The sequence below is a fragment of the Xiphophorus maculatus genome, chromosome 11 (genome assembly GCF_002775205.1).
Source record: "Xiphophorus maculatus strain JP 163 A chromosome 11, X_maculatus-5.0-male, whole genome shotgun sequence".
In the NCBI taxonomy this organism is placed as follows: Eukaryota; Metazoa; Chordata; class Actinopteri; order Cyprinodontiformes; family Poeciliidae; genus Xiphophorus; species Xiphophorus maculatus.
The window spans coordinates 26,825,434-26,848,310 of NC_036453.1; the positions used below are offsets into that span (position 1 = coordinate 26,825,434).

General features: G+C 39.8%; 1 protein-coding gene across 14 annotated transcripts in view; it reads left to right on the plus strand.

Annotated features, from left to right (window-relative positions):
- auts2 (AUTS2, activator of transcription and developmental regulator) overlaps positions 1-22,877 on the plus strand; it is a 346,673-nt gene that overhangs the window by 86,208 nt on the left and 237,588 nt on the right. The window lies entirely within an intron of this gene.

A 22,877-nucleotide genomic window follows, 5' to 3' on the forward strand; every position in this document is an offset into this window, starting at 1 on the left:
TTCATGACATTTTAACCGTCCTAATTTAATGATGAAGTAAATGAACGTAAAACTTTCAGTTTTATTAATGTAATATTTCGTCCACATTGACCCCCCTCCTCCAGTTTAGCCGTGACATGTTGTGATGTAGCACAGCGATAAAGTTTGAGTGCTCACAGTGATGTCATTGTCTGGACATTAGATCCTGTGTCATGTACTGTGACCAAAACATCTACAGTTTCTGCAGCCAGACATCATCTGAATCAGCCAGTAGAAACCATCTGGACTGTGTTCCTGGTTTTGTCTCTCAAACGGTTTTGACACTAACTGATCAAGTTCTGCATTTAGCATCAGGTGTCTGCCCCATTGGCATTGTCAAAGCTATCTCATTACATCAAACACAGCCAAACAGCACCCCAGCTCAGTGCTAGTGCAACTGTACCTCTTTAAAGCCAGTTGAAACATGCATCATTACAAAAAAAAAAACTTATGAGATGCCATGTGGCCACGTGGGAGCATCTGTTAGTGCCCAAGGTGCTTTCTTTCCATCTGGTCTTCCATTTTGTACTTAAGCAGCTTTGAGGTACAGAAGTGAGAAGATGGCCGTTATGTTTTTACAACTCTGATCTGTTTCAATGCTCTCTGTGATGCTTAAAAAATGTTACAAAAATCATGATACCGGCACCACCATTAGGCCACGGTGTGTTCAGAGTCATGTACATTGTAAGTTTACGACCACACACAGAACTTTGTACGTTGGCCAAAAAGTTGAGGGTGTTGGATTTTTGCTTGGCAATCTTCATTAAGGTCAGATTTGTGAAGTACATAACCATAGGCCACCTCAACATCACCTATGGATCTCTGCACCTCCAGTCTGCACTTTTATAAAATGTGGAGTACTTACTGTATATACTTTTAGACCAGCATTTAAAACAGAAAACTGTTTAGTTTATTACTTTTAGAAATTGTGGGGTATACTCATTATCTTAGATCAACATTTAGCTCCTTCTATAAACTGTGGAGTACTTTTAACTTTAGACCAACATTTAACTTTCTACTTTTAATATCAGAGCAAAACTTAGAGAAACTCCTGTTAGCTTACAAATCTAGAACAAACTTAGAATGTACTGTCTACTTTATAGAATCAAACATGGAGAACCAACATCTGCTTTTATCAGAACAAGAATTCAGATAAACCTCTATTAGTTTATAAATTATGGCTTACTTATTCTTATTAAACATGGGGAACCAATATCAGTTTTATACTTTTTGTCTTTCTTTTAGTTTTGTTGTTTTGTTTGTATTTCTTTATAGCTCATGTAAAGCAATTTGAACTGAACTGCCTTCTTACTAAAAATGTGCTGTTTAAATAAAATTACTAGGGATGCACAATATTATCAGTATGGTATCGGACAATACTAGTTGTAAAATTTAATATCAGACATCAACCATTCTGTCAAAATAATTCACTGATATAAAAGTGGTATAAAACCAATGGCAATCAATCAGTCAAATTTTATTTGTATAGCACATTTCAGCAACAAGACATTTCAAAGTGCTTTACATCATAACAAACACAAAAACACAAAGTCATGCAACAGAATTAACAATCAAAACATTACATTAAGTCAAGGGCCATCGTTAAATCCGTAATCGATTACATTTCAAATGCAACTCAATGATGCCTACAGCACAAGGTCATAAGAAACTGTTAAGTATTATGCACGACTGATGTGCTTTTCACTTGTGGCTTGTGAACGGGTTGAATTTTACATTTGCATTTGGTAGCAGGCTAAATTAACAAAGATAATGCAGTATTACCACAGTAGAAGAAGCCATGTAGTTGCAGTAAGTAGCTATAGAAAAAAAATATTGATGTTAGTATCAGTTATCAGCCAAATGAGTTTTAGTATATCGGATATAGACCAAACCTCCAATATCATGCATCCCTAAAAATGACCTTTGAGTGCTACTTCTAACTTGTAGATGCATCACTGCTCCAGCACACCTGAATCAAATGAACGGTTAATGACCAGGACTTCAGAAACCTTACTGACACATCAGGAAGTTAATTCAATCTGTTGATTCAGTTGTGTTGGTCCAACACATTACTGACACATCAGGAAGTTAATTCAGTCTGTTGATTCAGTTGTGTTGGTCCAACCTGTAATAAGGCGCTGTAAGCAATCCTGCACACCACAGGCCTTACATGAAAAGACTTTTATTCGTCTTCCATCAGAAACAACATTTTGCTTTAAAAATTAGATACTTACTGCAAAAGTTGAGGAGAGGTTGTTTTTGAAAACAATTCACAGTATCTGTGCAAAACCTTTCTGAAGGTTTTGCACAAATACAGTGAATTGTATTGTGTAATCTTTTATGAAACGCTGGACATATAATTGCCATTTCTTTAGTTTTAGAGTTTGCTAAACCGAAAACAGGATCGTGTGAAAGACAAATGTCTCTTTAAAACTGAAACAACAGTGGAGACAAGTTTAAGCGAGGTGGGTGTTTTCTGGCTGTGTCTAGTGTAAAAGTGAAAGAAAAGAGGTTAGTGTCATACCCAACACGCTCTGCAAAACAGGTGAGAACATTTTCTCTTCACATTTGATTAAAGGGAGGAGGAGGAGAATAATGGAGGGAATTGAAATCAAAGAAGGTGAGAAAGGATGGTTTGGGGGATTTTCTTTTCTGTTCAATTTTAGGTGTGAAGAAAAAATAATGGTCATGTTGAGATATAACGATATTTGTTGAGCACTAATTGGCACCTTTTGAATCAATTGCAGGAGCTTGATAATTCACCGACAGTGCTGTGAAAAAGTCTTTACACCCCTTGCCGAGATCTTATGTTTGGCTTTTATCTGTCCCACTTAAATGTTTCACTTAATCAAACAAATTTCAATACAAGGGTAAAAAATATCCAAACCAATTATGTCTTTAGTTTACCTCATGTTGTCAGACATGTTCTAATTTAAGTGATTTCTTGATTCTGTAGATCTGGATATATTCAGACCTGGGTATTTGTAGTAAAAATGAACCAAAATGTGTGTAAAAACAGCTAATTTATGATCTAACAAAGAGGGTACATCTTTTTCCCGTTGCGATTCTTAAAGATGTGCTGATGATCCGAACCTTTTAAATTTGACAGAAGAGCAAAAACAGAACGTGGTTAGAGGAACGGTACGAGGGTGTCTCAGCGCAGGGAAAACTGTGTCAGAATATGCAGTGGTCTGCTTCCCTGCTCCCAGCTGTACTGCCTCAGGAGCAACCAGCCACTGTGCGATTACGTCTGATTGACAGGCTGGCTCTCAACAGAATGAGAATAGGAAGTGACCTTAAACAAGCACTGCCATTTTTGAGTGCCTGCTGCCCCATCAGCTCCTCGGCTCTCTCGAGCCATGAGGAGGGGCATGGAGCTTTGTTGCCTCTGGGTCAAGAACACAGGGTCATCCAACTATGGGGTAAGGGTAATTGCTACCCCTGTGTGTGGGCTTGTGTCCTGAAGTGAGAGTGGGTTGCAGCGGCTGGTGGGAGGCTGGAGGTGGATTTTATTTCTCTCAGTGGAAAGAGAACACAGCACCGAGGTCCTGCACTATGTGTCTGTTCACTGCTCTTTGTCTGCTTAGACAGTGCCAGGAACCCCAATGGGCCAACTCTGGGGCCACAAAGGGCAAACAGCGACCTGTCTCACTCTGGACTAATTCAATTTAGCACACACTGTTGTGTTATTGAAGTGGTAACTCTGGCCTTTCTCTTGGCCAGATGGCTGTTTTCTGAAATAAAGCTTTTTATTGTAGGCCTCTTTGATGATGGTTGATTTAAAGTGCATTGGTGAAAGTAGTACATCTAAACTGCATAATAGCTTTATTTAAAGTGGATGAGAAGTAAGATAAATTATACATATGATGGTCTTTGCATGTCTAATAGAGCTATTTGATCAATAATCACTGATCAAGGGTTTAGCATGTAACTTTTACAAAAATCTGATTTTTTATGTTTGTTAAAACTGTCGCCATGTGACAGTATATTAAGAGACAGATAATCTGTGAAAATAAGCTCCTGCACCTCCACCTAGTGTTGCCTTTACAAAAATGCACCACTCCTGTTCAAAAACAACCAATCAGAGCCAGGACAAAGATCGTAGCCCTGTTAGTCAATCTCGTGTATGTGCTGCTAAATGTGTCAGTGGCAGAGAAACAACTTACCGTTACAGGAAAACCGTTTATCCACCGTCATCGGCCATGCTGACTAACATTAGCATTTGTGGCGGGCTCTGTTGTGTTGGACCAGCTGTAGCGTAGCAGAAAGCGATTGACAGCGCTAAGCCTCTCCTCCTGGCTGTGATTGGCTGTTTCTTAGTGGTGTATTTCTGGAGTTAGTTCTGGGAGCACGAGGAGGTTTTCACAGATTTTACTGTCACGACATAATGAAAATCTTAAATATGTAAAAAAAACAAAAACAACTTTTATAATAGTTACATGCTGCAGCTTTAAGGCATTAATGTGACTACGCCTTCATCATAATTAGGTTAAAAAACATTAATGCCAGTGTAGTTTCTCAGGAGGAGGTTTTTGATGCACTCAAAATTAAAAAGCACTCACTGAGAGTTTTCTGGTTTCAAAAAAATAACATTTTCTTTACTTATAAAAATAGCAGAAATATTCACTGAGTTGACTTCATACAAAAATTCAAATATAAACGTTAATTTTGTGTTGTAAAAAATTTTTCACTCCTCAATCCTTCACCAAACAATTAGATGAACCACGACAGCTGCTGCTTTCGCTTGTTAATCACAGACCTGACGAGGAGGAGGGCCTAATAAAATAAAGAAATAACAATAGATCTACCATTACCACAACTTTGGATCAATCACAATAATAATTTAGCAAATAATACATTAATTTAATTCTTAATGGGCTCCAACTGGCATATAATTACATAAAACTGTTGTGTGTAAATGTAAAATAGTTTCAGCAACTCAGCTGTCCTCAAACCTAACAGCAATATTCTTGTACAAACACCTTATCTGAAAACTGTCTGCAACTTTGAGGCAGCCATACGATACTTCAAAAACAGCTGAATAAGACGTCTAGCATAAACACAGCAGAGGGCTTGATTAGATTATGTCGTGTTTTTCTTCTTCCCATGCCGACAAAAGGTTTGTGCATTGACTTTCTATTTACTCTAGTTACATCCAGGGCTTGGCTTGTTGAACATAGCGGGTGAATATAATGACCATAATGAATGTGAACGATAGGGAGTGGGTTGAGGACTGTCATTAAGAGGTTTGTTGCAGTGAAGGATGATGCCACAGTATGCAATGATACAAAATAGATGCCCTGTGCAAATTCCTCCTGGGTGGTATCATCTGTCTCAGACATAAACCCGGAGAGTTTAAACCACAGATATACATTCCTGTGGGTCTTTTGGCAAAGAAAATAAAACTCCTTAGGTTCTGTGGGAGTGTGTTGTTGGGTGGTTTGCCTCCGTCTGTAGCTTGTAGTTGAGCGCTTCAGAGCATTTCTAATAAGTTGCCATCCCAACTGAAAGAGCTGTTCCCATTTTCTCAAATAATTTATGAGGTAATCTGCATGAAAGTTTTATCCCCCTGCCTATTCATTCATGCTTAGAGGATTTTAATGAGAGTTTATTGGAGTCATCTCAGCCAAACCAGTTTAACTTATTTATGTTTAAAAGCTAAAGCCCTAAGAAGCTTACGGAACTTTCGACCTCTGCGACACTTGACGCAAAGCGGCCTGTTTTTTTTTTTCCTTCTTTCTACTTCTGTCCCAGAAAAGCATTCCTGCTACACACACTCATTGAAATTCTAAGAAAGTACCCCACAGCTTGCTGAAGGGATTACTGGTAAATCCTCACAAACTCCAGATGTTTTCCCAGACAGCGCAGAGCAAGAAAACACCTCCCATCCCCTGTAAACATCTGTCAGACAAAAGCCTCCACCACAGAGTAGACAACAGAAGCTTAGAGCGAGTAGTCAGGTTTTTACTGCATTAAATCTATTGTAATTCCTAATGAGATGAGTGACTTTGAACAACATGTTGTTTGCCCGTTCATGCCTGGCTTCAAAGTGTGAAGTATATACACTATAGATGAAAAGCTAAATGGGCGAGAAAGCTCAGGCCGATTGTTAAGCCTTAGAATCAGTGTGGCTTTTGTTCTTGCCATGGAACAGTGGATCAGATCTTTATCCTGACTGATTTGCTCAGGGGGGTCTTTGGAGTTTGGTTGTCTGCTGTGCAGTTCTTTAGAGAATCTGGAGAAGGCTTATGTCTGCATTCCCTCAGGCATTTTGTGTGGGATGCTACAGGAGTACAGGCACAGAGATGGTCTCAAGGGCAATCAAATCTGTGAATTACCAAAGAAGGAGCTGCCTCAACATTCATGGCAGTAAGTCGAGGTTATTCCCATTGTGCATTTATCTCCACCAGCCCTGACCCTTGCTAAGACCTCAAAAAGTAGTCATGGAACAGAGAACCTTGGAGTCTTGTCTTCGCTTTTTTGTAAATGATGTGGTTCTGTTGAAGTACTTCAGGCAATTATCTTCAGCATTTATCTCTTCACAGTCAACTGTGAAATAGCCGGGATGAGAGTTAGTTTCTCTAAATCTGAGACCATTCTTCACAGCTAGAAAAGCCCGGATTGCTCTTTCCAGATGAGGCATAAGTCTTCCTCAAGTGAAGCACTTGTTGTCTTGTCCATGAGTGATGGTAGGATGGCCAGGGAAATGGATGAACAATGGATCATGACTAAAAGGACCCTCCCTTGTTATCTTTATCATTCTGGAAGTACTCCTGCTGCTTTGCATAAGAAGGAGTTAGTCGATGTGGCTCAAGAATCGTATCAGTTTTTCAGAGGAAGCTGTGCCTCCCCTTTGGAAGTTTTCCAGGCATGGCAAACTGGGAGAAGACTTTGGGGCAGACATGGAACTTGCTGGAGGGAATATTTATATTCCTTCTGGCCTATGAGTGCTTGAGATCTCACCAGAATGAGCTGGAGTGGGTCATTGGTATTTTAGATGGGTAGTTTGGTTTCCTCTTCCCTCTGCGATCCCTTCTTTAATAAGTGGGAAACAGTGGATGGACGGATGAAAAGACAGGTATAAATTCATTAAGTATCCCTGAAACCATAACTGTTCTTGGCAAATCAATTGCAGAAATACATTCAAAATGTTACCTAGTATGGTTTTAGTCTAAAGAATCCTCAACAGTGACAAACAACTGTATCTTTTACTCCTTGATTTGTGTTGTGGGCGTGTGTGTGGGCGTGTGTGTGGGCGTGTGTGTGTGTGTGTGTGTGTGTGTGTGTGTGTGTGTGTGTGCGTGCGTGTGTGTGTGTGTGTGTGTGTGTGTGTGTGTGTGTGTGCGTGTGTACGTGTGTGTGTGTGTATGTGTGTGCGTGCGTGCGTGCGTGCGTGCGTGCGTGCGTGCGTGCGTGCGTGCGTGCGTGCGTGCGTGCGTGCGTGCGTGCGTGCGTGTGTGTGTGTGTGTGTGTGTGTGTGTGATGTAAGTGGCAGTCTTCCCTGGGGTCAGGCACTGGGCAGGATCTCATATTCCCCCACTATGTTTGTGTTAATTCACTGGATGTAAACACTGTGAGTGGGCTGTAATAAGGCACTGCCTGCCTCTGTGTTTCTGGTCTCCTCAGCGGGACACAGAATAGACAGAGGGAGCGACTGACCACCGTCTGGATCACTGAACAATCGCAGTCCAGAGAGAAAGTAGGGGAGAGCTTTGGCCCTCGGCGCAGCCGCTGGGGACGTGCCTGACAGATGGACGGAGCGAATGAATGGATGCTTAGCCAACTGGAAACACAACTTTAACCCACACATGTTGGATGCCTTTGCCTGTCACCTTTTATCTCTATCTTTAATACATAACCTGAAGGAAGAAAACAGTGATGGTTTATACGTCAGTGACTCAAGCATGGACATAAACCAACTATAAAAATGGAAAACAGTGGTTCTTAGTAAAGTGTAAGGCCACCTGCCAACACAGCAGCCTTGCTGTAAATTGACATGTTTCTGAAATGTTACTGCAAGCTGTATAAGCTGGAAGGAACAGATGACATCAAAATATCATAACGTTAACGTCTAGGGGTTTCTACTTCCCTTAAAAGACAGTGTAACATTGTTTAATGGATGATGCTTTTTAAGGAGTGGTTCAGTTTGGTTTACTCTGTGGAAGTCTGATCCAATTTTTGTTCAATATCTCCATATTTTCCACTATTATAATACATTAGTAATTTAAACAAAGCCTTTAGAGATCAGTTTTCTGACAATTTCTGATTTACATTTTTGCAAATCTCTGACCTGTAAAAAGTGAAGTAAACTGACTCCGACCTCCTAAAGTACCATAAAATAACAGAAATATAGGTAAAAATTGATTTATCTATACACCAATCATCAATGTAAAACAGGGTTTTACTGCTACATTTAAACAGTGCAACAAAGAAAATTTGTTGTACTCTGTAAAGCCTTAGTATCATCTCCTGACTGCCTTGTCTAAACATGTTGTAAAACATATATATTTATTTTAAATACCTTTGTGCTGCCACCGATCTCCTTCTATAACTCCTTGCCTAGTTATATTGACATTATCAGTAATGCCTTGCAACAAGTCTGAAGAGGCCTCTCACTGTAGACTTTTGCTGTATGACTGTCTCAGGACTGTCCTGACATGTTAGCAGTTTCATTTCTAGGCAGCAGAGTTGATATTCCACCATAACATGTCCTGGATGACATCATCAGTTCCTGGCAGCACTGCTAATCCACCTCATTTGCTTTTGCCACTCCTCTTTAAAGCTCTGTGTAGACTGATAGTTAAAAAAACTAGGTAGAAGATATAGTCAGGGATGTGCAGCTCAGGTGGTTCATGCTCATGCTAGCCAGTAAATCAGCATTTTTGTGCTCACAGACTTCATTAGCTTTACTTTTCCCCCCATTGGAATGCTAGTTGCTTCTGCTAACTTCTCCAGAGCAGCTCTGGTTTCGACCTCCTGGATGACTGGGCACATTGGTGGTTCCCACAGTTCACTCGTCTGAGCTACATGGGCAGACCCTGGTATTTTGCCTCAAAGAGCCTTCTGTTGCTTAATGCACGCTCCAGTGCCAGGCCGGGTCACTTCACACAGACATACACATACAGGGGAGGTGGCCAGGCAATGTGAGCTGTGGGAATGTCACAGATTTATGGAAGGACGGATCACATGCTGCTCGTTGCGAGAAAGCCGAGACCAACAATAGCGTTTTGTCTGAATGTAAACTCGTGTAAGTGTCTGGCAGTGCTGCTCTGCCCTGACATTGTCCGCGGACACGGTCTAGTGGTCTCTTCTGCGCCAACCAGTCCTCTTAACCTGGATTTCACTCATAATTCAACATAAACACTGCTGAAATTCAGATTTTTGCTGCCTTCTTTTCTCCGGACTTCTTACACATTTTGTGATTCGTCTAACTTTGTTTTTAAAGACCTCGCTAACACTCAAATGTCCTGTCTTTCAGTAGCTACTTCCATAACAATCAGTGTTGTTCTGCATGTGATGGGGGTATTGTTCATTCACTGATCAGAAAAATCCCCTGAGATTTTTACAATTCTGATTGGCTGATCAGTGCCATTCAAGTGTAAGACAGGCTAACTCTAGTTAGCTAGTGTTTTCTGGTGCCTTTTTTGTAATTTGTTTGTTTATTCAAGGAGTCATGGAAAATCTGTTACCCCTCACCTTATTCTAAGACAAAGGATATTTTCTACGTGTAACAACCTAAGTTTCTCTTTTTGGCAAATCTTCACCCTTAGCAGCAATTTTCCCCTCAGAAAACTTCCACCCTGCAAGATGGGGAGTGTGGGCAGGGATGTGTGTGAGGGTGTGTGGGGGTGTGTTTTGGTGGACCAGACGAGAGTGCATATCAAAGAGAATGTGCCATCTGTCAGCACAGGCAGCAAACAGCTGGTAAAAGGGATGCAAGATGTCTGAACAAAGACTGACAAGATGGAAGATGACAGGAAACAGATTTGCCTCCCTTTCTAGCCCTCCTGCATGAGAAAAGGTTGACCATCAGGGCTATGAAGTCGAGCAGTCTCCAGCTGCTGACTTCGTTACCTCTCCTTTCCCTCTCATCTTCTTCTCTTCCTTCTCTCCGTCTTGTCCTCTCCCTCTCTGTGACTTAATAGCAAAGAATTTTTAATGTTTTTTTTGTCAAGAGTCTTCTGCAGAATTAGTTAATTTGTGTCTCTCAAGAGCGGGAATTTAAAGCAAAATTAAACCATTGCTTGTTTTAGTGCCTCTAAATTGATCCTATAATAATTAATACATGGTGTGCTTTTAATGCTAATTGCGATAGCATTCACTGTAAAAGTGTTTTCAGAACAGGGTTTTCTTTTTTGTCAGACCTAAATATTACATTTCGTGAATTATTAACATCAGTAATTGACCTGCTGGAGCTTAAGTAGATACACATCTCACCGCTCATTTGCTCGGATAAATGAAGTGGTGTGAATTGTGTTAAATAAATTTTTGGGAAATGAGCATGGGGCCTTGTGTTAATTAGTGTTGCGGCGTAAGCCTCGTTACATCAGGTCTTCCTCTTTCTCTCTCTCTGCCTCTCTCGCTCTCTGCTTAGCACAGCCTATTCCCCTTTGTGCCTTTATCCCCTGCACTGTTAATTTGAAAGAAAATGTAGTCTGTTTCTAAATAGAGCGCTGGTGCACACTCGCTGAAATCATTAAGTCCATTTTCTGCCAGCTTAAAGCCGTTGAAATGCCTGAAATGGAGAGGAAGCGGGAGTGTTTTTGCCTGTTCTGTCCAACCACAGTGTGATGGCTGACATTGGCCAGTGTAATACATTAATGGCTCTAATTGTCTAATTGCTATAATATGTGCCCGTTGCTCTTAGAAATGATGAGGGGGGCAAAGTGAGCTAATAAACTGTGATTACTGTCACTTCAAATGAGCACGAGGAACAAAGGTGGAAATGTTACAGTGGTGTGAGGGGAAAAAAAGTATTTTACCGCGAGCAGATTTCTTCTGTTTCCATTAAATCTAAAACATCAGGTGTTTGGATTCAGGTGTTTTTCAGATACACTCTACATTGGGCCATGGTTGCCACTAAATCTTCATTATCTTGTACTGTGTACTCATTTAATGACGTCATCTTTTTTATTATGCATGCATATGTTTGTTGCTATGGCTTGTGTGTTTTGTTTTGTTTTTTTCTCGCTTTCTGCAGGTGTAGAAGAAGACTTCTAGCTTCTTTCTCTCTTATCTACTATTATTTCCTTCTTTCCCTTTAGATGTTTTCACCAACATTCTCCCTTTCTTTTCTGCTGGGGTTCATTTTTTTAAACAATATGCCCAAAACAATTTCTAATAAAGTTTCATATATATATCAGCATCATCATGTGACATCTGTAATAGAAACAAGTGATATTTTTAAATATGGACCCAATAAGATCTGATTTTATAAAATGTCTCCACAGTATTTCACACCAGAGGTGATTTTTTTTTCTTTTTTACCCCTAGGCTTATTCAATAGTCTGCAACTTTCATGTGGGTATATCAGTTTTTATTCATTTTCTAAGGCAGGAAAATGACTCATTTAGCCTCAAAAAAACAATAGATTTTTTTTTAGCTCATTTAAAACTTTTAAGCATTTCTTTGTACTAAAATCCAAAAACAGAAATGAGCATTGTGTTTTATAGCATTTATAATAAAATGAACTCAGAAGGAAATGTTGTAAAGCTCTGCAGGGTATCCGTTTTCCACAGGCTCAGAAGGTTTTACGGCTCCTGACTGATTTAGTTTAGGGAGCAGGAGCAAAAATGGCTCAGTGGACTTTAAAGGTTCCTGACCTCTGCCTTAGACATAATACCTGCTTATGGCACCGTTGGCTACAACAACTGACTTCAAATATTTGGATCGAATCTTTTACGTCGCTGTGGGGTTTCCAGTTTAAAAAGCCTGTTTACTCAATTAGATTTAATTCCTTAATTTGACTTGCCTTTCCTTTGATTTTGATTTTTTTTTTCTGTATTTGCTCATTTTCTATAGATCCGTGTTCCTGCTGCTTTGCCCAAGTGAACTGAGCTTGAGGTTACAAACTGGTGACTTTTTACTTGCCTTGAGCTTTTTCTGCTATGGAGTTGAATCAGCTGCAACAAGTTGCACAAGTCCTCAGGCAGCAAAGCAGTCTCAGAACATCAGACTACTGCTACTAGTATGGCTATTAATATGATTTTCTTTTCTATTTATTGCAAAATCATGAACTTTGACCCTAACAGATGTTGCCTTTGCTTGTATTGTGATCTCCTGGATGAACTGTTGATGTGCTATTGGAAGGATTTTGGTTAGTTGGTCACTCCTGGACTTCTGTTCTAGGCTTTCTCCTTCAGTGCATAATGGTTCACTTTGGTTTGGCAGAGCATCTCTGCAATTATTTCAATTATTTGAAAATTATAAGACCTTAGTACATTTATGATGTTTTCAAACCATTATTTCTATTGATTATGATAGTTTTCTGCTTAGAGCTAATGAAAACACATTTAAAATTAGAATATTACATCAGACAGATAAAAAAAACGATTCATGAAAAAAATGTAGGCTTAAGGAAAAGTATGTTTAATTTCTGCTTGAAGGTTTTTAAGGTACTTTTAATCTGACAAACTAGACTCATCTGAAAGCATATTTTACTTTATTGAATATGACTGTAGATAACTGCCTTTTTGATATACTGTAATTTTGATTTGGAAAGACATTTTTCTTTAGTGGATGAGGCACGTAAACTAACCGCAGACCATAAGCTCTTGTCTTACCAAATCCGGCCCCGTTTGTGTGTGTATGTGTGTGTGCGTGCACGCGTGTGGGTGTGTGTGTGTGTGTGTGTGTGTGCGTGTGTGTGTGTGTGTTTGTTTTATGTTTTTTTGAATATTGACTCCGCACTTTCTTTGGTATCCAGCAAAAATAGAATCAGTTCTAATTTTAACATATAGCAACGCGGAGATAGTGTATCTTAGTTTATTTCTACAATACAAACTGGGTTTTAGTAATGGCTTTGTCATCATTTCCGGATGGGTTGATGTATTTGAGTTTGCCATTCTATCTCTTGCGGCAAAATGTGTTGACTTTATCATTGACAATTCTTCAGGTCTGGTAGGAGTCAGGCCTGGGTGTGGACGGAGAAATTTGAACTTTTTATTTAAAAAAAGAGAAAAAATGTAAAGTTATGACTTTAAAATGGTTCAGGGTAATTAAGTTTTTATATTAGAATTGTTTTAGCTTTCTCTCCTTCGTAAAGTACATATAATTATTCATAGTATAGTTAGGAAAACAATCAATTTTATCTGATACATTTAGGGGCAAAAACAGCAGAAATCTATCGTCACAGTTTTGCCGCTACATGGGATGAACACTGATGTTGTTCCTTCAAGCTTGACTGACAGGGGGAGGCTGGGTGGCAGTGGAAGGTCAGCTTCTGCTTGCCCACAAGTGATGGAATGACAGGGAGAGAAACATAAAAGCAGGGGAAACGGAGAGAGAAAGAGCTGTCATCTCCAGATCTTGTCCCTCTTCGGTCGGTTAGATTGACAAGCTGCCAGCCCGGCCGGCTCGCTCTCGGCGGAACAAAAAATAGACACGGTGGAGCTTTCACTTTCCCCAGCCATCTGCCTCTTCCTTGCTTCTCTTTGAGAATAACAGATCTGATATGGAATTTGACGTAAACACGCCCTTGTTGAGAACTGTAAGAGTGGGTGTGAATTCCTCTGCTGACTTGCGATGCATCTGTCCACACACAGATGGGAAAGGTCGAGGTTCACTGAACAGGAGGAGGTATAAAAACGTTCGTGAGACATTTTCACACCCCTTTGAAGTGTGTTTGATTGGGATTTTATCTGATATACACGGAGTTGTGCAAAATTGTGAAATGTTTTTAGAAACTTTTACTAATAAAAAGCTGAACATCTTGATATAGATATTTATTTAACTCCCTTTACTCTGTTGTGGCTAAATCAGAGGTGTCCAAAGTTTGGTCCGGTGGCCATTTGTGATCCTTAACATTATTTAACATTATTTTTCAAGTCAAGAATGGAAAAAAAATTGACCAACTAAATAGAAATATATGACACAAGAAATTTTAAATTGTCTGTTTTTCTTTTAATGAGGACAAAGCAATTTCTATATTTGGGATTTTTAATGATGTACAGATTTCACAAAACTTGTTTCTTGTTGAGCAAGTAAAACTCACTGAATTTTAATAATGTAGGTCACAAAACCCATCAGCTCATCATATGAAAACAAAACTGCAAAACAGTCGATACATATCTGTCTAGCATTAATTATTGTAGCTAGCTAGCTTCTTCACCAGCCATATTTGCTAAGTCTTAAACAGCTACATATGTCAGTTGAAGGGAGAGTTGAATGTGCTTGTTGCTCTGAGGTCCGAATAACATTAATTAATATTAAATGAAGCAGACGTTGCTCATTATTGGTGAAGCATTTCAAACAGTGCTGGGGGGAGACACTTTTTATCATCTTGTGAAAACAAAAACTAGTGTGCTTCGTTGAAACACGGTAGTTTGTTTCATTTGTGATACAGATAATATCAGTAAATGTTGATCTTCTAGCTATTGATTTTTTTTTTCATCACACCATAATTGCATACTTTTTGGGTTAATAAATATAGTTAAAATGGAATTTGGAAAAATCCAAAGTGGGGGGGGGGATACAATGGACTTTGGAAAATAATAAAACAGATTTTATCGGGTCTGTGACAAAGTGGTTTAGTTTCTGTTCACCACTTGTCCCTTACTCTTATTTCTGGTTCACGTACTTCCTATAGTTGGTTATAATGCTTAAATTTAAACATTACTTTGCAACGTTGCTTCACTTACTATCCTGGGTTTGTTTGTTAGCATTATGTTGGAGTTTCCATCTATTTATATGTTTAGGTTAAAGCTACTACTTCTGGACTATTGGTTGAATTTGTTTATTTTGTTTCAAACTATATTTATGGTATTTGTTTTCGTTTCTACTCACCATTGTTTGTTCCTTGTAGGTCTGCAGCAGGGCAGGAGTATGGGAGGGGCCGGCCCAGTATTTCCTGCTTAAATGGCTGGATGAAGTCATTGATTACCTTGCTGGGTTCTACCAATTAGAGGCTTTTCTTTTGAGTATTGCTTTGTTTGTTTTTCTTTAAAGTAACTTTTTGAGTTATATTGTATTACATGGTTTATTTTGCAGATCATTTTATCATGTAGATGAGTTTGTAAATTAGATTAATAATTTTTATTCTTGTTTCTCTGTTTAGATTTTTTTTTTTTTTACCTGTTTAATTATGGCTTGGGCAAGTGCAGGTGTGTTGCCAATTGGCTATAAAAACAGTGAGTTCTTGGAAGCTCAGGATGGTTGTCATAGTCAAAAGTAACAGATAAAAGTCATCAGAAGAATCTGGAACCAGTGGCTGATGCTGTTTTTTTGTTCACCTTGCTGATCCTTGACCACACTACTTTACAGGGTCCTGGTAAAGGGTTTGCTTCCAGCCTTTTCTTGTTCTCCACTGCATCCGGACATAAGGTCAGATAACTTTTCCCTTCAAGCTGTTTTGTACGTTCCGACTTGAATGCACTTGCGTGTTTTTGTTTTTTTTTTGGATGTTTTATGTTCCGTCCCGACTCCTCGCTTCACGGTTCCTCAGAGACCAGTTAACTCCCTCATTTCCTCTCCGAGGAGCATCCAATAAGGTCCACATGTGTGCCTGCACATGTGTGGGAGCCCCTCACCGTATCTTGTGCGGAGCAGACTTTGTCTACAGTAGTCTGACACTCTGATAGCCTCCATTTATTATTCAGTGCTACTCCAGCTGCACCACGCCCCCGAGCAGCCCAGAAATAAAACAAGGTTAAGAACTGGCATGAAATGTGTCTCGGAGGATCAAGTGTTGGGGTAGGAGGTGGAGGTGGTGGAGGGGGGGGTTCTCCAGACAGCGGCGTGGGGGGAGGCATTGGGCTTTTATATGTGCCATCTTTTATTAATTGCCCTGGTGCTTAGAATGTGTTTCTCAGTGATCATTAATGCATGCTCGGAATAACGTATTTACATGTTCTCATGTTTTAAACATGGGGAGAGGGGAGACTCCGTCTTGTGGCAGACCCCCAGTTGCACCGGACCCCCAGTCCCTCCACCCCCACTGTCTTTCAGCTGATTTGCATTCACCCACAATGTAAAATCCATTGGCAGCCAGACTTCCAGGGAAAGCTATGGAGCATGGACAGCAAACAACACTCACCACAACCCCAGAGAAGCTGCTAGAGGTGTCAGAGGCCGACAGTTGTCACGGTTACAAAAGACCTGCACCCAGATCAGTTTGCTAGACAGTGGATAAATGTATGGTGTGTTTGCCCCAGGACTTCTTTCATCTGTTTTCGCTTTTACATCACACTTAAAAGTTTCAGATCGTCAAATAAATTGCAATCAACCCGACTGAGTACAAAATTTAGTGAGAAAAGCAGCCTGATCCTGCTGCTATTATTACCGTATTTTCCGCACTATAAGGCGCACCTAAAAACCTTCAATTTTCTCAAAAGCCGACAGTGCGCCTTACAATCCGGTGCGCCTTATATATGGACCAATATTGAGCCACAACAGATCTCGCAACTACGGTAAGCAGCCGCTGATTTCATTTTCCCCCTTAGAAGAAGAAACGGGGGAAAGCAGATGCCGACTTCATTTTCCCCCGTAGAAGAAGAAACGGGGGAAAGCAGATGCCGACTTCATTTTCCCCCGTAGAAGAAGAAGAAGCGCGCGGTGCACGCTGGGTTTTGTGTAAAGACCCCAAAATGGCTCCTATTAAGAGACACGCTTATGACGCAAAGTTTAAACTCAAGGCGATCAGTCACGCAGTAGAACACGGGAATAGAGCAGCAGCCAGAGAATTTAACATGAACGAATCAATGGTGCGGAAGTGGAGGAAGCAACAGCTGTTCATTTTGGGAATGAACGGAGTTTTCAGAACGCTGGTTTGTAATCTATTAATAAAGTTTGACTCACCTATCTGACTATTTTGTTGACATTCCTTTAGCGCAGTTCCATCTAATGGATGCATAACGTAACCCCAGCCTCTACTGTAGCGTCTATTCTATGCGCCTTATAATGCGGTGCGCCTTATATATGAAAAGGGTTTTAAAATAGGTCATTCGTTGAAGGTGCGCCTTATAGTGTGGAAAATACAGTATATACAATATTTCATCAGCTGTTATGAAACTATTGTATGTATCAAACACAACTTAAAAGTAATTTGACTTTGCATCATCCGATACCTTGAAATTGGACTCTGTTCCTTTAAGAACCTTCTACTCTTTCCGAGACAACCTCTTCAGAGGGTCATCAAAGCAAAGCTTCTCCATGGCTTCCATTGATGGTGTTTACAACCGCTCTTAGGAGTGTTGTAGTTTGTATGATTGTTTGCTAACGGCTGCTGCTGCTAGTCTGGTGGAACTGAGTGGGAGAGATGTGGAGGGGAGGTGCTGAAGTTCCTAGGAGGAGCTTTGGGAAATAGCCAGCACATATTAGGGCACCCCGAATGACTGGCACTGGAGATTCAAGGATTTCTCAAAGCAACACTCTGGGAATGTGTTTGATGTGAGAAGGACATCATAACATGACGTAAAGCTAAAAAAAAGTACATTTTGCAAAATATCCACCCTTTAAAAACCTTGGTAAGACAAGACACAGAAAAACAGTTGCATGCTTCCATCGTCTATAGCCCATATCGTTGTCATAGTTTACCAGTCTCATTCTTTATACCCTTTTAAATCACAACAGAGCCTCACTGTTTCTTGCTTTTTATGTAATGCCTAAATTTTACTATTATTCACTTTCTTGTTTTTACGTAGATTTTCTTACTATCGTTTCATCGTTTTTCAGTATAACACTCAATGTTTATGACTGGCACAATACAAATTGCCTTTCCTAATGTTTCTCCAACCTTGACTATACCGTTGACTGGAGTCAATAAAGCAGGCAATTCTGCAATGCTTTTCACCTACTGAGCAAAATGAAAGCAAATAGTCTTGCCCCCATGAAAATCACTAGAGAGCGATCAGAAGTTTTGGAAACCAGTATATATTTAAATACAATTAAATACAAACACAAATGGAACTCACGCTTCCCTATGTCACACTTTACCTGTGCACATGTTAAAAATGCATATAAATATCTTTATTTTAAGAATCACTAATATTTTATGCAAACAGTTTTCATTTTCCCTCATTGTGCCGAAGAGTCCCACAAACACACACAGCGGTAATTGAGAGCCGGCAGTCACAAAGCAGAGATTTAACAGCGCGATTAATTAAATTCGAGCTAAATCGATTCTAATTATCCAGCGGGGTTGCCTCTGATGCAAGGTGGCAGCCGGCACAGTGACTGGCCACAGGGGCAATTATAGGATAAAAGTCACGACTGGCAACGCGTTGCAGTCAGCATACACAAAACATAACCAACAAATTCGCTTAAGTTAAAGGAGAGCAGTCGGAAGCAGTCAGCAATCAATGTCACGAGTCATAACTCATCGTAACGCTGACTGAAAGCACAGGTCAAGTCAACAAATACATGAACAAAAGTGATGAGAAGCATCTCCAGTTCAGAGAGTTAGCTCTGTGAGCCACAGGTCGGACGAGTGTCTCCGAGTCGCTCGGTGATCGATCACGGAGATGAATAGGTCAATGGGGAGCTGCGCTCTGAAACGATCAATCAGAGCACCTGCTGGCAACAGGATGGGAAAATGTTTGGGCTAAAGCAAGTAAAGACAGCTTTACATTGTCTTTTACATCATGTCTCTATCAATACTCTGCTTTCTTTTTAAAGCTTGAACATAGGGCAGGCACAGTGATGTAGGTTTCTTCCGTGATCATTAAATGTTTCAAATTGTCCGTCGCATGTTATTGTCAGACAAAGACAACTTGAGTAAATGTGAAACAGTTTGCAAACAATGATTTTCTTAGTTGGGGAGTAAAAATCTATTCAAACCATCTTGACACAGAGTGGAAAAACTCACTGCCCTCTCTAATAAATCATGAATTAACCCAGACCTGTAGAATCAAGAACTTACAAAGAAGGACCTCATGAAGTAGACTATAAATATTTAACACATCTTGCCCTAACCTAAATAAATATGTGTACAATACTAATTACTTTGCCTTGCTTCAGTCTGGAAAGGGTTATAAAATATTTCTAAAGCTTTGGAACTCCAGAGACTCACAGTGAGACGCTTTACAAATAAGGAAACTTGTAACAGTGGTTAAGTATTATACTTTGTCTATTACTGATCTGATACCATAACTACATCTTGGTTTCTTGCATTGTTTCTGGATTTTAGATGTGTAGATGATCGCTATGTCCTGCTCTTTTCACATTTTGGGTAACAAATGTTGACTTACGTCTTTGTTGTTTTAAATTGGGTGAAATTCTAATGCATCTACTTCCTGATATTGTGGACACATTTGGTCAAACCATAACAGACTGTCAGAAAAGTGTTTTTTGTTGTTGTTCCCAAAATCTTTTTGGTAAAAAATAACTTTGGCAATTATCTTAGGAAGGTGACAAAATGCAGTTCATCTGCGTCAACATAGTAGGAGATGTTGTAGTCCTCCTTAATCTAAACTAGTTGAAGGTGTACATGTAAAGTAGTTGTGGCACAAGAAATTAGCCTTGAGGAACCCATGTCACAGGTTTGTTCAGATTTATGTCATTTACCAGATGAAAGAAAGTTTTCTCGCTCTGCCAAGTAAAAGCTGAACCTGTTTGAAATGTCTTAAGCTGTCAAGATTAAAATTGAAGATGTTGGCTGGTGCTGTCTCACTCATGTCTGGGTGGCATGTAGAATAGCTGCAGAAGACATGAGAAATTCTGCTTCCTGCTGCTCTATTCAGAATCATTTACTTTACAGAAACACTTGAATTTGGTTCAGGGTCTGCATCTCAACATGAAAGAAAACAAAAAGGTCCTTGATGTTGCTGCTTCTCACTGCAGCCATTAGGATGCATAGGCGCTCCCGGTATGATTGGGGCCTCTCCTCAAGGGGATTCAGCTTGCATGGCTCTACCGCTTGCCTGTTTTTAATAACAATTATCTGAAATCACTGCAATAAGCCCGAAGCTGGAAGGAGACGGAGAGCCAAAGATGGAGGGGCGGCTGTGGAGGGGTTCTGGCTCCTGTTCGGTGAACCTTTTGAATGTCAGCTCCTCTTTCACATGGAAAATTCAAGAGGGCCTTTGTGTTCATCGGTTATTAGTCATAATAGTTCAAGAAAGGAAGATCCATTGTGTAATTCAAGCAGATATTTATTAGGGATGTTTGATCTGACTTGGCCGGGGAATACGTTACCTCTGATACCTGAAAGGAACCAGCCACCAACATCTGAGCAGCTTGAATGTAGATTACATTATGCAGCAGTGAAAGGAGTTGAGACCTAGCAACACTTTAAAAACTTCAAGTGTAGTTTGGAAAGTAAAGAAAAAAGTACGAGAGAGTAAACTGAATTGAATGATAACCAGCCTGTTGAAACAGAACCACTTTACCATTCAAACAGGACAGTACAGCAGGAACCCAGTAACCATAAATTGTGAGTTCCTCTAAAAATGTTTGGAACTGCTTGTTTTAATAGTTAAACACCAAATTTGCCTTAAAATGCTTTAATACAATCTTAGCACTACCACAAAAGGTCATTTCTGCAATCTTCTGCGCCAAGGAAGATAAATGCAAACGCAAACATGTCAAATACCAGTTTGCCCAGGTATTTCAGCTTCCTAAACAGCTTTTTAAAAATATATTATATCAATAATTATTTATTAGTATTTTTGCTTTGAATATCTTAAATAGTGCTGAACTGGTGGCGTGATCTTTCCTGTGTTATCCACAGTTTTCACTCCACGTCTGTCTTTATTTTCAGGCAGTTATGACGAATGGTGGCAAAACCTGAAGCTGCTGCTGCGCAAGCTACTCAACAGATTGTTGCTAGGTAACCATAGAGCGAGTAAGTTAGATGATGCCATCAACTTTGGTTAGCTCTGTGTGAGAGCTTGAGAGCCTACATCTCCCAGAATGCTGTGCGGTTCGGGCTCAGTGCTCAATGAATATTCTATATTCTATATGTAATATCTATTGATATTGATCAAATGTCTATTGCGATATATGTTTTTATTGATTTAAGGCCCTCTTGTAACATAAACTGTCCAGAAACGTATGTCCTTCACTGATGCTCAGGTTAATTTTGTATCACAGCTGCTTGGTTTTTCAACTTCTGACATGAATGTAGTCATCCTACTGATGGTGGAGGAGAAAATAGTCAAATTAGCACTACAGGAGTCTCCTTCAGACTTGATGTTTAGTTTGATAATTATAAGAGGCGGATGGCTACATGATGCAGAAGACGGGATTGTTGTTTTGACATTGTGTCTCCCTTTATTGAATGCTACTTTAGGGACACATCTGGTTTTCATGTCTTTTCCTTTTAACCCAAATTCTGTTCTCGTAGTTTTTACACTCTTGTTACTATCCGGGATATTGTTTTCCATTTGTTAATGCCTCCATCGCCTTTCCACTCTGCGTCCTCCTGATGTGCTGTCATGTAGCACCACCCACAGGTCAATGGAGGGGTGACAGCCTGGTGTTCTGTGTCTTTGTTTGAGGGAAGAAAGGCAAAAGCTCCTGACTGAAGCTGCCACAGCAACTCTGAACACAGCTTCAAAATGTTCTCTCTCTGTCTCTGCTCCGAAATAATAATAGTAATAATAATAAAAAAGAAAAGCATCAGAATTTTTCCAGCCGCAGACGGAGAGCAGAAGTGCCCCCGACTTGTTGTTGCTTCTTGTGGGACATAGAAAGAAAGTGCAGCGTTCACCAGAGAAGCCGGTACACTCTGTTAGATTCAGGCGTTTGTTCTGGCTATGCTGAATTATTTAGCCTCGTGTTTTAAAAGGCAGCTCTGGGGAATTTTCCACGTAACGTTCTGTCGAGGTTGCGCTCACTTCATTCCAACACACACACAAAAAAAAAGAAGAAGAAGAAGAAGTTGGCAGCCTTCCATGTAGTTTATATAGGCAGCTGTAAATGAGGAGTTATCAGGAAACAATCGAGAGAAGAAGTGGTGATAAAATGCAGACTTGAAAGTGAGCTTTTGAAGGCAGCGGATGCTTGTTTTACCCTCGTTCTCTGGCTCTCTCTGTACTCTCTGGTGAGACCACACAGAGGCAAAAAGCACTTCTCACCCAAACCCCTTGTGCTCTGCATGTTTTTTTTACTGCTTCAGTTCTTACGTTTTTGGAGGGGGAAGCCGGGATATTAATAACAAAAATACTTTGTACAGTTCACATTTACATTTTCAGAGCTGCTCTATAATTTATGATGAATTACCTTGATGCCTACTTCTTCTGTTTGGGTGTTTGTTTTGCATTCTCCCTTAGTATCTCAGTAATTTAGTATATAATCAGAAAGTTCACTCATTTTCATACTTCAGTTCATACTCATAGATAATATTTTGGCAAAAGTTATTTTGGCAAAGAAATCACCAATATTTCTTCCAAAAACAATTTCTAAGCATAAAAAAGTCACATTTGACAAACACACGCAAAAAATATTTTGTCCATGATTTTAGGAAGACAAATTTCAAACTGAAATGTAAGTTTTTCTGAAAATTGGAATATTCCATATCACAATATTCCATATTAGCGATGTTATAGGAGAAACACTCCACCAGGACTATAAGGTCATTGCTAAAAAAAAAACAGAAGCTGGCTATTCATAGAGTGTTCATAGAGCCGAGCATGTCGCCAGAAAGTTCAGTGGAAGGAAAAAATGTTAAGGAAATTTCTTTTTAGATCTTTTTAAATAAAGGT